At 46.5% G+C, this 15961-nt stretch overlaps 1 protein-coding gene across 5 annotated transcripts in view; it reads left to right on the forward strand.

Annotated features, from left to right (window-relative positions):
* Window positions 1-15961, forward strand: part of LOC130282696 (uncharacterized) — a 69213-nt gene that overhangs the window by 40895 nt on the left and 12357 nt on the right. The window contains exon 1 of one of the 5 annotated variants that reach the window (XM_056531215.1): window positions 10166-10323. The exons of 3 other annotated variants lie outside the window; for them this stretch is intronic. The gene's annotated coding sequence lies outside the window, so the exon portion shown is untranslated. Of the gene's footprint in view, window positions 1-10165; window positions 10324-10363; window positions 10587-15961 lie in introns of those variants that run through there. One more of the 5 variants, XM_056531214.1, reaches the window with a different exon arrangement.

Raw genomic sequence — 15961 nt, forward strand, 5'->3', positions numbered from 1 at the left:
GACACCATATATATATATATACATATATATATATATATATATATATATATATATATATATATATATATATAAATATATCTCATACTGCCACATACTGAAGCCCGAAAAAACATACCACCCCAGAAATTCCTTATAATATACACCATACCACTGAAATGTAAAAGAAACTGTGCCCCATAAATTATACAAGTGTCCCCATATATTATATACTGTGCCTCATGCTCCCCACCCACATTTTCTACACTGTGCCTGATATCCGCATCTCAAGCATCTTTAACCACTTTACTGTGCCTCATATGATATGGTATGATGCACAGTAATGTAGTGGTTGTGGGGGTGATAAATCTGATATCATGCACAGTAATGTGGGGGTTGTGGGGTGATGAGGCTGATATCATGCACAGTAATGTGGGGGTGGTGGGGGGGGGGGTGATGAGGCTGTTATCATCCACAGTAATGTGGGGGTTGTGGGGGGGGGGGGTGATTAGGCTGATATCATGCACAGTAATTTGGGGGTTGTGGGGGTGTTGAGGGTAATATCATGCACAGTAATGTGGGGATTGTGTGTGTGGGGGGGTGATGAGGGTAATATCATGCACCGTAATGTTGGGGTTGTGGGCGGGGGGTGATGAGGGTAATATCATGCACAGTAATGTGGGGATTGTGGGGGGGGGGGGATGAGGGTAATATCATGCACCGTAATGTTGGGGTTGTGGGCGGAGGGTAATATCATGCACTGTAATGTGGGGGTTGTGGGAGTGATGAGGCTGATATCATGCACAGAAATGTGGGGGTTGTGGGGGTAATGAGACTGATATCATGCACTGTAATTTGGGGGTGGTGGGGGTGATGAGGCTGGTATGCACTGTAATTTGGGGGTTGTGGGGGTGATGAGGGGTAATATGCACAGTAATTTGGGGGTTGTGGGGGTGATGAGGGTAATATCATGCACCGTAATTTGGGGGTTAGTGAGGGTAATATCAATCATGTCAGCCTCATCACCCCTCAACCCCCACATTACTGTGTTTCTTGTCTACAGAATTATTCCGCTGGGATATTTCAATGGGATTCTGCTGCACTGTGTACATGGCGGAAACATCGACTACAGAAATCCCAATTTCCATTAAATGTAGCGTTTTGCTGGGTGTTTTAAACCCAATAAAACACTTTTAGAAACCTGCATGTAAAAATGTGTGCACCTAGAAAAGGAGTGTGTGTGTGTGTTGTGTTTCTGATCAATGATAATGATTGGCATTGCTCAAGAACACGTTTTGATAAACCTCCCACATTTTTATACAGTCCTAAATGACACATTTATGGCCATTTAGAGACCTGGGTAAGCTGTGTGTGACAGGCAGACCCTGTAATTGTAACAGGACCATGAGTCATTGACTGTCAAACACAGCTTTCCCAGGCTCCTGAATGGCCAGTGATGTGGCATTACTAAGCATAACATGTGCCATTCAAGATCCTAGGAAAGCTGTGTGTGACAGACAGGCCCTGTAATCATAACATGGCTATTAGTCATTACAGGGTCTGGCTGTCACAAACAGCTTTTGGAGGCTTGTGAATGGCCAGAAATGTACCTCATGTGCCACTTAGAGCAGGGGTTCTCAACCAGTGGTACGCGTACCCCTAGGGGGTACGCCAATGCGCTAACAAATACCGGCCATTCATTGGACAGTATTTGTCAGTGCCTAGCGGAGAATGGCCACGGAAGCTCTCTGTACAGTAGTGAGGCCGGAGCTGCGGTCGCGGCTACTGTAAGGGAGCTGCGTGGTTGCCGGGGAGACGTGTGACCTCCCTTGACATTGAGCAGAGGTGCCGCACAGCGCAGCAGGATCTCACACGTCAGTGCGGCCCCGCCAAACGGCACGCGCTGCATGCATGGACAGGCCACACAGGACCGCAGGAGGCCGGGTAAAGTAAAAAAAAAAAAAAAAGGAGGTGGGGAAGAGAAAGAATAGCACAAGGCATTAAGATGGAGGGGGGGGGTGGAGGGATAATTGCAAAAGGGGATCAGAGGGAGGGGGGATAATGGCACAAGGGGATTAGTGTGTGTGTGTGTGTGTGTGTGTGTGTGTGTGGGGGGGGGGGGGTGTGATGATTATCCCCCCTCTATATTTAGTGATGAGCGGCATATGCCATATTCGAATTTGCGATATTTCGCGAATATCAGGACGAATATTCGTCCCATATTCTTGAAATTCGAATATTCGTTATATTCGTGAAGTTTTTTTTTTAATTGCGAAATTTCGCTATTGCAAATTCGAAATTAATAGCGAAATTTCGCTCGTCTGCGCACTATAACATCATGCGAAAACGGAGATCATTTCCTGGATCTTTGCCAGTTGCATTTCGGATTGCGAATTTGTGCTGCCCAGCGAAGCGAAGATGGTGGGGAGTAACTTTTCATCAAGTGAGGAAGAACTGCTGATTTGTGTAAGTAATGTCACCACTGTTATTTCATTATATTTAACAGCATTTTAGACTAGTTTAAAAGTTATGATATAAGATCAAATAGCAGTGTTTCCCAAACAGTGTGTTTCCAGCTGTTGCAAAACTACAACTCCCAGTATTGCCGGACAGCCATTGACTGTCCTGGCATGCTGTGGGTTTTGCAACAGCTGGAGGAACCCTGTTTGGAATCACTGGCATAGAACACCCCTATGTCCACCTCTATGCAATTACCTAATCTAGGCCTCAAATGCGCATGGCGCTCTCACTTTGGAGCCCTGTAGGATTTCAAGGCAACAGTTTAGGGCCACATATCGGGTATCGCCGTACTCGGGAAAATTTGCCTAACAAATTTTGGGGGTCTTTTTCTCCTTTAACCCCTTATGAAAAGGTGAAGTTGGGGTCTACACTAGCATGTCAGTGTAAAAAAATAAAATTTTTACACTAACATGCTGGTGTTGCACTATAATTTTCATTTTCACAAGCGGTAAAAGGGAAAAATGCCCCCCAAAATTTGTAACACAATTTCTCCTGGGTACGGAGATACCCCATATGTGGACGCAAAGTGCTCTGCGGGCGCACAACAAGGCTCAGAAGGGAGAGTGCACCATGTACATTTGAGGTGATTTGCATGGGGTGGCTGATTGTTACAGCGGTTCTGACAAACGAAAAAAAAAACACATGTGACCCCATTTTGGAAACTACACCCCTCACAGAATGTAATGAGGGGTGCAGTGAGCATTTACACCCCACAGGTGTCTGACAGATCTTTGTAAAAGTGATCTGTGAAAATGAAAAATTTAATTTTTTATTTGCACAGCCTACTGTTCCAAAGATCTGTTAGACACCAGTGAGGGGTAAATGCTCACTGTACCCCTTGCTACATTTCTCGAGGGGTCTAGTTTCCAAAATGGTATGCCGTGTGGGTTTTCTTTTTTTTTTGCTGTCCGGGCACCATAGGGGCTTCCTAAATGTGAAATGCCCCCCCAAGCAAAATTTTCTCTCCAAAGTATTGTGTTATCTGTGGTGTTACATAGGACTGCAGGTCACATCAACTACAATATCTGTTCTCATAGAGTTATCACTGTGTTAACTGTGTTGTTACATAGGACTGCAGGTCACACCAACTACATTATCTGTACTCAGAGAGTCATCACTGTGTTATTTTTGGTGTTACATAGGACTGCAGGTCACATCAACTGCATTATCTGTATAAATGTGCTGTTACATAGGACTGCAGGTCACATCTACTACATTATCTGTACTCATAGAGTTATCAGTGTGTTATCTGTGGTGTTACATAAGACTGCAGGTCACATCTACAACATTATCTATAGTCATAGAGTTATCACGGTGTTATCTGTGCTGTTACATAGGACTGCAGGTCACATCAACTACATTATCTGTACTCAGAGTGTTTTCACTGTTATCTGTGGTGTTACATAGGACTGCAGGTCCCATCAACTACATTATCTGTACTCAGTTATCACTGTGTTATCTGTGTACCATCATGTGAATCTGCAAAGGAATGCTGCTGGGGAGTGATCTTATATACTGGTCGTGCCAGCAAGTTTTTATTGGTTGCTAGGGATGTTGCTAAGCTCTGACAACTGTGCTTGCAGTACTCTCATTGGCTCACAGGCATAAGTAGGGCGGAATTTCCATGAATATTCGCATTGCGAATATTCGCATGCATAAACCTTTCACCACACAATCTCATCCCTTGGTCTTTAATGATACAAGCATTGCATTTATCAGTTGAAGGAGATCCTTACAATGTGCTCCGTTTTTAAAACAGTTTGAAAAAAAAGATGAATATTCGTAATAGCGAATTTTAATCGCAAAGTTCGTAATATTCGCGAATTCTCGCGAATATTCGTGAGCAACACTATCTATATTAATCCCCTTGTGCCATTATCCCCCTCCCTCCCTCTGATTCCCTTTTGCCATATCTGATAATAATAGCACAAGGGGATTAATATGGAGGTGGGGGGCGGAGTAATGATTAACCCTCCCCCTCCATATTAATCTCTTGTGCCATTATTCCTCCCTCCCTCTGATCCTCTTGCACCATTCCCCCCCCCCCCTCCATCTTTATCCCCTTGTGTCATTCCCCCCCCCCCTTCCTTGGATCCCCTTTTGCCATATCAGATAATTATGGTACAAGGGGATTAAGATGGAGGGGGAATAATGGTACAAGGGGATTAAGATGGAGGGGGAAAATGGCACAAGGGGATTTAGATGGGGGGGAATAATGGCACAAGGGGTTAATATGGAGGCGAGGGGGTTGATTATCCCCCCACCCTCCATCTTAATCTCCTTGTGCTATTATTCCCCCTCCATTTAATCCCCTTGTACCATTATTCCTCCTCCTTCTTAATCCCCTTGTACCATTATTCCTCCTCGATCTTAAACCCTCTTGTGCTATTATTCCCCCCTCCCTCTGATTCCCTTTTGCCATATTGGATAATAATGGTACAAGGGGATTGAATTGGATAGGGGAATAAAGGCAAAAGGGGATCAAAGGGAGGGGGAATAATAGTTACATAGTTAGTATGGTTGAAAAAAGACATACGTCCATCAAGTCCAACCAGGGGATTGAAGGGAAGGATGTAAGGGGATAAGGGAAAGGGATGTAGTTTTATAATTCTGCATAAGCATTAATGTTATTTTGTTCCAGGAATGTATCTAACCCTGCTTTAAAGCTGTTAATTGTTCCTGCTGTGACCAGTTCCTGAGGTAGACCGTTCCATAAATTCACAGTCCTCACGGTAAAGAAGGCGTGCCGCCCCTTAAGACTAAACCTTTTCTTCTCCAGACGGAGGGAGTGCCCCCTCGTCCTTTGGGGGGGTTTAACCTGGAACAGTTTTTCTCCATATTTTTTGTATGGGGCATTTATATACTTATATACGTTTATCATATCCCCCCTTAAACGTCTCTTCTCAAGACTAAACAATTGTTCCATGCTAAGATGTTCCATGCCCCATATTAGTTTAGTCGCGTGTCTCTGCACCCTTTCCAACTCCGCAGTGTCCCTTTTATGAACAGACGACCAAAACTGAACAGCATATTCCAGGTGAGGCCGTACCAATGCTTTATAAAGGGGGAGTATTATGTCCCTGCCCCTCGAGTCCATGCCTCTTTTTATACATGACAATATCCTGCCGGCTTTGGAAGCAGCAGCCTGACATTGCATGCTATTTTGTAGTCTGTGATCTACAAGTACACCCAGATCCTTCTCTACCAGTGACTCTGCCAGTTTAATCCCCCCTAAGACATACGACGCATGCAGGTTATTAGTACCCAGATGCATAACTTTACATTTATCCACATTGAACCTCATTTGCCAAGTGGATGCCCAGACACTTAGTCTATCCAAGTCATCTTGTAACTTATGCACATCCTCTATAGACTGTACCGTGCTACAAAGCTTGGTGTCATCTGCAAAGATAGAAACAGAGCTGTTAATACCATCCTCTATATCATTGATAAATAAATTAAACAGCAGCGGGCCCAGTACTGAACCTTGGGGTACACCACTAATAACCGGGGACCAATCAGAGTACGAATCATTTACCACCACTCTCTGGGTACAATCCATGAGCCAGTGTTCAATCCAGTTACAAACTAAAGTTTCCAAGCCCAAGGACCTTAACTTACCTGTCAGATGTCTGTGAGGGACAGTATCAAACGCTTTGGCAAAATCCAGAAACACTATATCCACAGCCATTCCTCTGTCAAGGCTTCTACTCACCTCTTCATAAAAGCAAATTAGATTGGTTTGACAACTTCTATCCTTAGTAAACCCATGCTGGCTATCACTTATAATACAATTATCCCCTATGTATTCCTGTATGTAATCCCTTATAAGTCCTTCAAACAATTTACCCACAATGCACGTTAGACTTACCGGTCTATAATTGCCTGGCGAAGACCTAGAGCCCTTCTTGAAGATTGGTACCACATTAGCCTTGCGCCAGTCCCTTGGCACAATACCAGACACCAGAGAATCTCTAAATATCATGAACAAGGGTACAGATATTACTGAACTTACCTCTCTAAGAACTCTTGGGTGTAGTCCATCCGGCCCTGGAGATTTGCTTACATTTACTTTACTTAACTTACCTTGTACCATCTCTACATTAAGCCAGTTCAGTACATTACATGATGTGTTACCAGCACTGACCTGTCCAATGTCAGCTCCTTCTTCCATAGTGTATACAGAACTAAAGAACCCATTCAGTAGCTCCGCCTTCTCTTGATCGCCCGTGACAACCTCCCCATTATCATTATTAAGGGGTCCTACATGCTCTGTCCTTGGTTTTTTTGTATTTATATATCTAAAAAAATATTTAGGATTAGTTTTGCTTTCTTCGGCCACCTGTCTCTCATTTTGAATTTTTGCTGTTTTTATTACATTTTTACAGATTTTATTAAGCTCCTTGTACTGTTTAAATGTTATAGCTGACCCATCAGATTTGTATTTTTTGAAGGCTATTTTTTTGTTGTTTATTGCTCTTTTAACCTCATTTGTCAGCCATGTAGGATTTAGTTTTAATCGTTTATATTTGTTCCCCTTTGGTATATATTTAGCTGTATAGTTATTTAGAGTTGATTTAAAGATGTCCCATTTACCTTCTGTATCAGCATTTGAGACACAATGGTATTAAAATGGAGGGAGAATAACAGCACAAGGGGATTAAGATGGAGGGAGAATAATAGCACAAGGGGATTAAGATGGAGGAGGAATAATAGCACAAGGGGATTAAGATTGAGGAGGAATAATGGCACAAGGTGATTAAAATGGAGGAGGAATAATGGCACAAGGGGATTAAGATGGAGGGGAGAATAATGGCAAAAGGTGATTAAGATGGAGGAGGAATAATGGCACAATGGGATTAAGATGCAGGAGGAATAATGGCACAAGGGGATTAAGATGGAGGGGAGAATAATGGCACAAGAGGACTAAGTATCGCATTAGTATAAAGGTAAGCACACGCCTTTTGTCCGCGGGTACCCCTCGCACGTAAATTCCGCACAAATGTACGTGCAAGGGGGACCTGTGGATATACTTTCAGCCTTTGGGGGTACAGTCGCCAAAAAGGTTGAGAACCACTGACTTAGAGGCTTGGGAAAGCTGTTTGTGACAGTCAGACCATATAATAATGACTCATGGTGTTGCAGTATGGGATATGCTCCCACCGTCCTGTCAGATTGAGTCCCTGTATGTCCTTAGGGCTCTCCTAAAGTGTTCCCCCATAATGTGAATAGGTTGTATATTAAGTGTAAACGACCTTTGACGTTGGTCACATGATTGTTAGTCACATGATAATGTTTGTCACACGTTTTAAGTCAAATGTTTATTACCCAGAGAGCACCAGGTGACCTGCAGGTAGCCTATTGGCTCCTTACACAGCCCCCCTTTATAAAAATAGGGAGTAAATGCAATCCTGCTTTTTTGATTCTTTTCCTGCTGAGGTTCAGTCCGGTCCAGACGTCTCAGGTCAACCTAAATTGCAGCCACAAGTCAGTAAGTCAAGTCGTCTTTATCATCTGTCATCATCTTTAGTCAATTGAAGTCAGCGTGGCCTGCACCTATAGTCTGTCAAGTCACTGCAAGTGCCAGCAAGCTGCGAGGTCCCCCGTGTTACTGGTCTCCTCTCTGGGATCCTGGCCGAACTGTATAGACTGTACCATCTGTCTACTTCAGTAAAAGCTACCGTTAACTTTAACCTGGCCTTGGACTTTTATTTGTCCCTGCCTAACATAGGACTAGTTGTGCTACCTTCCGGTGAATTAAGCCCTGGCGTCACGAACATGAAGGGTTTAATACCATCTACCCCTGGGCAACACTATCTGCACCTTACACCTCACCTCACACCCAGTGTCTCACCACAGACTCATAGCCTTGTATTTATTACAGGGTATGACTGTCACACACAGCTTTGTCATGCTCCTGAATGGCCAGAAATGTGTCAGTACTAAGCAGATCATGTGCCAGACTCCTTAATAGAACATCATCTGCTTAGTACTGACACACTTTTGCTATTTAGGTTCATGCTGTTTTCACTTGTGGTCAAGGGTGGGGGTTTGTGAGCAGGGATGGTTCTGGGAGGGAGGGTTGTGAGCCGGTAGGGTACTGGAAGGGAGGGGGAGGAGCAGGGATGAGCAGGGAGAGTGGTGAGCAGGAATGGTGCTGGGAGGGAAGGGGTTGAACGGGGATAGTGCTGGGAGGGAGGGGGGTGAGCAGAGATGGTGCTGGAAAGGAGGGGGTGAGTGGGGATGGTGCTGGGAGGGAGGGTGGTGAGCAGAGATGGTGCTGGAAGGGAGGGGGTGAGCAGGGATAGTGCTGGGAGGGAGGGGGATGGTGCTGGGAGGAAGGGGGTGAGCAGGGATGGTGCTGGGAGGGAGGAGGTGAGCAGGGATAGTGCTGGGAGGGAGGGGGATGGGGCTGGGAGGAAGGGGGTGAGCAGGGATGGTGCTGGGAGGGAGTGAGCAGAGATGGTGCTGGGAGGGGGGTTAGCAGGGATGGTGCTGGGAGGGGAGGTGAACAGGGATGGTGCTGGGAGGGGGGGTTAGCAGGGATGGTGCTGGGAGGGGAGGTGAAAAGGGATGGTGCTGGGAGTGGGGGTGAGCAGGGATGGTGCTGGGAGGGGGGGTGAGCAGGGATGGTGCTGGGAGGGGGGGTGAGCAGGGATGGTGCTGGGAGGGGGGGTGAGCTGGGATGATGCTGGAAGGGGGGTGAGCAGGGATGGTGCTGGGAGGGGGGTGAGCAGAGATGGTGCTGGAAAGGAGGGGTGGTGAGTGGGGATGGTGCTGGGAGGGAATGTTGGTGAGCAGAGATGGTGCTGGGAGGGAGGGGGTGAGCGGGGATAGTGGTGGGAGGGGTATGGTGCTGGGAGGGAGGGGGTGAGCAGGGATGGTGCTGGGAGGGACGGGGTGAGCTGGGATGTTGCTGGGAGGGAGGGGGTGAGCAGGGATGGTGCTGTGAGGGGGAGGGGGAGCAGAGATGGTGCTGGGAGGGGGAGGGGGAGCAGGGATGGTGCTGGGAGGGGGAGGGGAGCAGGGATGGTGCTGTGAGGGGGAGGGTGAGCAGGGATGGTGCTGTGAGGGGGGAGGGTGAGCAGGGATGGTGCTGTGAGGGAGGAGGGTGACAGGCATGGTGCTGTGAGGGGGAGGGGGAGCAGAGATGGTGCTGGGAGGGGGGGTGAGTAGGGATGGTGCTGGGAGGGGGAGGGTGAGGAGGGATGGTGCTGTGAGGGGGGTGAGCAGGGATGGTGCTGGGAGGTGGGGTGAGCAGGGATGGTGCTGGGAGGGAGGGGGTAAGCAGGCATGGTGCTGTGAGGGGGAGGGGGAGCAGAGATGGTGCTGGGAGGGAGGTGTGAGTAGGAATGGTGCTGGGAGGTGGAGCAGGGATGGTGCTGGGAAGGGGGAGCACTGCAGGGATGGTGCTGGGAGGGCGGGTGAGCAGGGATGGTGCTGGAAAGGGGGGTGAGCAGGGATGGTGCTGAGAGGGGGGTGAGCAGGGATGGTGTTGAGAAGGGGGTGAGCAGGGATGGTGCTGGGAGGGGGGGGTGAGCAGGGATTGTGCTGGGAGGGGGGGTTGAGCAGGGATGGTGCTGGGGGGGGTAAGCAGGGATGGTGCTAGGAGGGGGAGTGAGCAGGGATGGTGTTGGGAGGGGAGGTGAGCAGGGATGGTGGTGAAACAGTGGCATAGCTATAGAGGTCACAAAGGTCACAGTAGCCCCCCTGCCACTACATTATATGTTGCTGCCCTTTAGTTCCCTTGATAGGTCACACACAGGGGCAGACTGGTTACACCATCAAGCAGGAAGTAACGCTTGATGATGTCACCCAGCAACGCAAGTAAGTGTCCTGCCTCTGGGAACGCAGAGCACTAGAACAGTGGAGCGATAGCGGCAGCTCCAAATCCTCCATTCACTCACGCTTTGCAGACACTTCTGGCTTACAGCATGTGAGCTGCAGGGACACAATCCCAGGCAGGCCGGCACGATGATTTGACGTCATCGCGTCTGCTGGAGATCCCATCCCTGCGACTCACACGCTGCAAGCCAAAAGCAAGGGAGAGACCTGCTCGTGGGAATGTGGATCGTGGGAATGTGGATCAGGTGAGTATAATTGTTGTTTTTTTTATTATGTTTGGGGCACTATGGGGGCATTATATCTGAAGGGCACATTACAGGGGGTATTAAATCTGAGGGGCACATTACAGGCAGCATTATAACTGAGGGGCACATTACAGGGGGCATTATATCTGAGGGGCACATTGCAGGCAGCATTATATCTTAGGGGCACATTGCAGGTGGCAATATAACTGAGGGGCACATTACAGGCAGTATTATATCTGAGGGGCACATTACAGGCAGCATTATATCTGAGGGGCACGGCGGCATTATAGAAGACATCATGGCGGAATGTACCATCTGAATTAGATAAGGGAAGACTATAGAGAAGTCGTCACCTGTAGGCACTGATATCATTGTGTATGCTGCCTGACTGTCCCATCAGAGCTGTAGTCCCTTGTAAGATCTGCAGTTATGATGAGTGAAACAAAAATTCCCAGCATAACCTTACCACTGCTTAGATCATACTTGGAGCTGTAGTTTTAAATGGTTACAAGTTTTTAGCACTGTCCCATTCTGTGGCATTTGGTATGTTTGATTATCATCAGGGGCGTAGCTAGAAATCCAAGGGCCCCGGTGCGAAAAATTGCCTTGGGCCCCCCTACCACCTGACGACCCGCTTCCCCAATCCCGGACGACCCCTTACTTGGCCGCACAAACATATCAGTGACTATAGCACTGATGGGACACAGTCAGGAGAATACACAACTATATAAGTGACTAACAGGCAGGGCCAGACAGACAAAACATATGCCAAGGCATTTAAGAATAAGCAGCCCATTGTGTAGGGGTATGTGTATATGTAGTGTTTTTAACTTTTTATTTTATTTTATGGTAGTGCAGTGTAGTGTTTTTAGGGTACAGTCCAACGGGCAAGGGATTACAGCGAGTTTCCCAGAGCAAAATTTGCTGCATCTCAAACTTGCAGCGAGAAACCCACTGTAAAACCCTCGACCGTGTGAATGTACCCTGTACGGCGCACCAGCTGTTGCAAAACTACAACTCCCAGCATGCATGGTCTGGGAGTTATAGTTTTGCAACAGCTGGAGGCACACAGGTTAGGAAACACTGAGTTAGAAACAGACAATGTTTCCCAACCAGTGTGTCTCCAGTTGTTGCAAAACTACAACTCCCAGCATGCCCAGACAGCTGAAGGGCATGCTGGGAGTTGTAGTTTTGCAACATCTGGAGGACCCCAGTTTGGGGACCATTGTATAATGGTCTCTAATCTGTGCTCTTCCAGCTGTTGCAAAACTACAACTCTCAACATGCACTGACTGTCCAGGCATGCTGGGAGTCGTAGTTCGGCAACATCTAAAGGGCCAGATGTTGCAAAACTACAACTCCCAGCAAGCCTGGACAGTCAGTGCATGTTGAGAGTTGTAGTTTTGCAACCGCTGGAAGAGCACAGATTGGAGACCATTATACAAGGGTCTCCAAACTGGGGCCCTCCAGATGTTTTACAACAGCTGAAGGCACCATGGTGGCTTCTGATATCAGAGGATATCACTATGGCAACTACTATCAAGTGAGCGCCGGAGTACCTGCGCTAACTTCATAGACCTACCATTAATTAACTGCGCTACGCGCTGCAGCGCCGTACATTTGGTGTACTAATACCGGGCGGAGGAAAGGGAAGCGTACAGACGGTCCCCTGGTGGCGGATTACCTGGCTGACGGGGCTGTGACTGATGGTTCGACTCCTGACTCCTGCGGGCGGCAGATCATTTGTACACCGTAGTGACACTGGCAGAGTGGCAGTCACTACGGAAGGAGAGAGGCAGGGCTTCCTGTTGGCGCCGTACGTGCCATGCCCCGCCTCCTCCACTCACTTAATGCGACGTAAAGACAGGGGTGGGAAGGGATAGTTGCTCAGGTCCCACCCCAGGTCCTTATCACGTAGACTGCGCTGCTGCCAGGCGGATGAGTCTGGTAGCAGCGGCTGCAGTTATAATGATTAATTAACATGATGGCGGTGCCGGCCATCATGTGATTGTGGCAAGGGGGGCCCTGCGGGCCCCCCTGGCTAAAGGGCCTGGTCGCCATGGCGACCGTTGCGACCTGTATAGCTACGCCACTAATTATCATACTGGAAATAGTTGTCCGCAACGAGCGACACCACTGGCGTTTGTCACAACAGGCTAAGAAAAATGTCTTTGGGGGGGTATGAGTATGGGGTGACACAATTTTTTACCACACCGGGTGTCACCAACCCTAGCAACGTCACTGGCTGCCCATCGGAGGTGGGTGATCTTATGAAGGGAAAGGGTGGAGGGAAAGGGGGTTTGCAGTTTAGGAGTCCTATCTATCTGCTGTCATGTCAAAGGCTGTCCGAGAATGCTGGGAGTTGTAGTTTTGTAGTTTTGCAACAGCTGGAGTCACCCTGGTTAGGAATGTCATATATATATATACTCCATCTATCTATCTATCTATTTATCTATCTAGTGTAGAGATAAAAGCACCAAAAAGCAAAAAAGTCCTCAAAAAATTGGAGTTTATTTCATGGTGTAAAAAAAGTACAACGTTTCAGTGACCTCACGCTACCAAAATGTTGGACTTTTTTTTACATCAAGAAGTAATCTCAAATTTTTGGGGATAGCTTTTTGCTGTGTATTTATCCCTACACTATTCGGCTGGAATCCATTTGCCAGGATCCTATACGTGCGTGCACCCAACTAAATTTTCTCTTTTTATTTGGATGTGCTGCTTCTATCCCTCCTATTTATCTATCTATCTACAGTCAAGGCCGTAAATGTTGGCACCCCTGAAATTTTTAATGAAGTGTTTCTCACAGAAAAGTATTGCAGTAACACATGTTTTGCTATACACATGTTTATTCCCTTTGTGTGTATTGGAACTAAACCAAAAAAGGGAGGCAAAAAAGCAAATTGGACATAATGTCACACCAAACTCCAAAAATGTGCTGGACAAAATTATTGGCACCCTTTCAAAATTATGGAAAATTAAGATTGTTTCAAGCATGTGATGCTCCTTTAAACTCACCTGGGGCAAGTAACAGGTGTGGGCAATACAAAAATCCCAACTGAAAGCAAATAAAAAGGAGATAAGTTCACTAAGTCTTTGCATTGTGTGTCAGTGTGTGCCATACTAAGCATGGACAACAGAAAGAGGAAAAGAGAACTGTCTGAGGACTTGAGAACAAAAATTGTGGAAAAATATCAGCAATCTCAAGTTTACAAGTCCATCTCCAGAGATCTAGGTTTGCCTTTGTCCACAGCGCGCAACATTATGAAGAAGTTTGCAATCCATGGCACTGTAGCTAATCTCCCTGGGCGTGGACGGAAGAGAAAAATTTATGAAAGGTGTCAACACAGGATAGTCCGGATGGTGGATAAGCAGCCCCAAACAAGTTCCAAAGATATTCAAGCTGTCCTGCAGGGTCAGGCAGCATCAGTGCCAGCACGAACTATCTATCGACATTTAAATGAAATGAAACACTATGGCAGGAGACCCAAGAGGATCCCACTACTGACACAGAGCCATAAAAAAGTAAGACTACATTTTGCCAAAATGAACTTGAGTAAGCCAAAATCCTTCTGAGAAAACGTCTGGAGGACAGAGGAGACTAAGATAGAGCTTTTTGGTAAAGTACATCATTCTACTGTTTACCGAAAATGGAATGAGGCATACAAAGAAAAGAACACAGTACCTACAGTGAAATATGGTGGAGGTTCAATGATGTTTTTGTAACGCAGCTGTATGTGGATCCACTGACCTGTGAGGCAGATGACTTGGACCATATCGGGGAGCGGAATCTAAGGTGCCGCTGGTCTTCACCAGAGCCCGCCACAAGGCTGGATGGATTTGCTTTGGCAGGCGGCACCCAGGTCGCTACCCACGATATGACTCGGCCACACAGGTAGCTGGGCGAAGTGAGATACAGAAGGATGAGGCAGAGATGTAGTCGGACTTAGCAGAAGGTCAGGGCAGGCGGCAAGGTGACGTAGTCAAGAAACATAGCGGAAGGGTGTAATAAACGGGCAAACAACAGACTTGGGAATGCTTAATCTCAGGCTATGGGGCACTGAAGATCCCGCAGGGAAGTGTGGGAGATGCAGGGACTTATAATGTGGTGTCAGGTGCAAACATTAATTATGGGCGCACTGGCCCTTTCAGAAAGAAAAGAAATGGAGTCGCTACATGAATATGAAATTAAATTGTATGAAATATACATAGAAACTAATAAAAAAAAATTCAAACATCACATAGAAGAGTAATACAGACATCATGAGGAAAGTAGGAATACATAAACATAGGTCAAGACAATGTATTGCCACAAAGTAATCTATACTAATCAAAAACTACTAGCAACAAGGGCCTAAAAATATGAATGGGCAATATGCTTTTCTATTGCATCACATTGATCTATGCGATCGATGCTTGATTGCTAAAGCCTCCTAAGACTGGCTTTACCAATTGTCCATCCATAGAAGACCTGGAGGCACAAGTAAGGACTCGGGCTTCCCCAGCAACCCATTGTGGGGGTGCCAATGGGACCACTAGACACCAGGCATTACCAGCATTTAATGTTTAAATACAGCGACTGGTATAGATAGCTGCATTTTACCATGAAAATTATGGCTATAGGAATGTTTTCCGATGTACATTGAGCGGGCCCATGCCATGTTCCCCTCACTCAATCCATGACATACTGGTAAGAGTTGGGAAAAGCTTTTAAAAAATCCCATAGGGGGACTATTTCTTTGCATTGCTATCTCTATTATTCAGTAATATCAGCGATCTACTTGTATAGCATGTCTCTGTGGGCAGACCATAGAAGAATATCCTCAAAGGGGTGCAGAGCAGGTAAGGAGAGCTCCGGCAGCCATCAAATCAGACCACTGCAATCGCGCTTTGAGTGTATTCAAGTATCGTAACTACTTCAATACTTTAGATCAGTATTGGTAAAACAGCACACAGAAAAGAGAAAGAATGGATGGGAGTATAGTGTGAGAGAGAATCGAGTAGAGAACACAACGGCCCTCATTTATGAAGAGTGTAGAGTTGCATTTCTTGTAGGTTTAATAATTTATGTATTTTTTCCTCATTTATCTACTATTCTTTGTGTTTGTGTGCATTTGTGCAATTTTGGTGCATGCTTGATGTTTTTGCTTGCGTAGGAAAAATACTTTTTCTGAATTGCCTTTCAAATGAGTAATTCTATACACATTTCAACTAGGGAACCTAGTACCAAGCAAAATCACTTTAAAAAAAAAAACAACAAAAAAAAACAGGGGAGAGGTTGGGTAAGATACGATTTAAGTAGTTAATCTTTTTTCCCTTAGTCTGTCAGCCGCACAATAATGGGTTAACAATCCCCCCTGTGAGCTGGCAGGACC

The sequence above is a fragment of the Hyla sarda genome, chromosome 7, assembly GCF_029499605.1.
Source record: "Hyla sarda isolate aHylSar1 chromosome 7, aHylSar1.hap1, whole genome shotgun sequence".
Lineage (NCBI taxonomy): Eukaryota > Metazoa > Chordata > Amphibia > Anura > Hylidae > Hyla > Hyla sarda.